The following is a 2,200-nucleotide window of genomic DNA, read 5'->3' as shown; positions in this document are numbered from 1 at the left end:
ACAGAGTTCTGTGAAAAGCAGAAATCATTAGCTTTGATTTCACCACACTGCCAATCATGATAGAAATTTAAATACGAGTTGTGAAAAATCATGAACATTCAACAGAATTTGAACAGCAGGTTTATTCTGACCAGGTATTCTGTATGCATATTAAACACACAAACAAACACACACCTCACTGATTTCAGTTTATGGTAACCCTGTATAGGATTTTCAAAACTGTAAGTCTTAAGAAAGCTGAAAGGCTCATCATTCTCCTGTGGAGCAGCTGATAGAATTGAACTACTGACCTTGGGGTTAGCGGTCCAGTGCTTATCCTGTAGCTCCACCAGGACTTCTTGATGCATATTGTTGTTGTTGTTGTTGTTGTTAAGTGCCACCTCTGGTGTCACTGACTCACAGTGACCCTGTATAGGGTTTCCAAGGAGCAACTTGTGAATTTGAACCGCTGACCTTGCGATTTAAATCCACCTTATGATCCGGTGTGTTATTCCACAGCCCCACACCAGAACTGCTTGATGCGTATTGAGAGATCATTTTGAGTCTAGAAAAAGCAAATGGCCAGAAGAAGTTAGGTACCATGAAGCTGATAAAGAGAAGAGGAGGAAGAAATGCAGACATCAGCCAATGGCTAATGTTAGCATGCTCACTTGAATCCTACTTTCCTCTGACACTGAAAGCAGACTAATAGTATGAAGGTACAAGATGATTCTCTGCCCCTCAACCTGCCTATCCTTTGAAATTCAAATTTAGTAAGCAGGGCTTCAAAGGGAAAGAAAGGCCCTCCGGACACCTGCGTTTCTTTTTATTTATTTATTTTTATTCTTAACTGAGTGATAGTTTACATAGGAGAACATCGGCTTCACACCATTGTTTCATTGCACTGATTACAATCTCCTCCCTCCGTGCATCATCATTCAACAGCATTTGCTTCCATTCACTCTGGTTTTTTTTGTTTTTTCTTTCTTTTTTTTTTGAATGGGTGTGGGTGGGGAGATGTACACAAAAACACTCAAGAATATCTCATTTAAACAACCAAAGGGTACAGTCTACAAGTCTGCTGCCTGGCTGCCAGCTCTCAGTCCCTCTCCTTCCATGAATCTAGAGTCCTCAGCTGCTCCCTGTCTCTTTGACCCCATCTCTGCCTCCATCTCTGGTGTCCCTGCTTCTCTAGATAGGGTCCCGCACTTTGCTTATGCTCTTCTCCCTTAATGGTCCTAGGGTCCTCTGTTCCTGGACTGTAAGATTAACTACTCCCCCATTTTTGTTACAAAACTACCGTTACAGTTGTGAAAGTGGCAATTAGTCATGATAATAATTACTCACTATCGAATCATACAAATTTTATCCACATCTCTTTTTACCACGTGTTTCTTAATGGCATGTGGTAAGTTTATTAGTAATGATGGAAATACTGGTTTGCCATGAGTCAGACTGGACTCCTGGTGTGGCGCTGTGGGTTAAAGCGCTGGACTGCAAAATCTATTTGAACCTCAAGGTCAGTGGTTCAAGTTCACCAGCTGTTCTTCTGAAACCCTATACAGGGTTGCTATGAGTTGGAATCAACTCGCCGGCACTTAACAATGAGTCAGACTAGGACACATAGGACACAATATCCCCAAGGAAGAATATTAAGAAAAATGAAGGTGTCTGTGCATTAATTATATTTTCTACATTTAATTAAAAACTCACCAGCAAGTGTATCTATGCTGATGCATTTTTACATACATATATAATGCACATAGATAGTGTGGAGTCCTGTTGTGGCATCACAGGATCAACACTGGACCTCAAGGTTGATTGAGCTACAAGGTTGGTGGTTCAAACTCATCAGCTGCTCCTCAGAAACCCTTTACAGAGTTGCTATGAGTCAGAATCAAATTGACTGCACTTAACAACAACAAAAAGTAGTGTGGTGTGATGGGTCCTTGTTAGTTTTGTTCTATTCTTAGGAATGATGAGGGAGGACATTTGAAGAACTCTGATGGGAAAACACATTCCCAAAGTGGTAGGATTGCCTTTGAAATTCTCAGCCAAAAGCCACATTCCAGATAGGTTACATCATGCTCTATCCGACCAACATCATCTCTTGTCTGTCTCAGGGCTGTGTAGTTAGCATAACCAATGCTTATTGGTGTTGTTAGGTACCATTGAGTCAGTACCGACCCATAGCAACCTTACACACAGCAGAAAGAAACAC

This window comes from Chrysochloris asiatica, unplaced genomic scaffold (genome assembly GCF_000296735.1).
Source record: "Chrysochloris asiatica unplaced genomic scaffold, ChrAsi1.0 scaffold00041, whole genome shotgun sequence".
Classification (NCBI taxonomy): domain Eukaryota; kingdom Metazoa; phylum Chordata; class Mammalia; order Afrosoricida; family Chrysochloridae; genus Chrysochloris; species Chrysochloris asiatica.
This window is presented reverse-complemented; position numbering follows the sequence as displayed.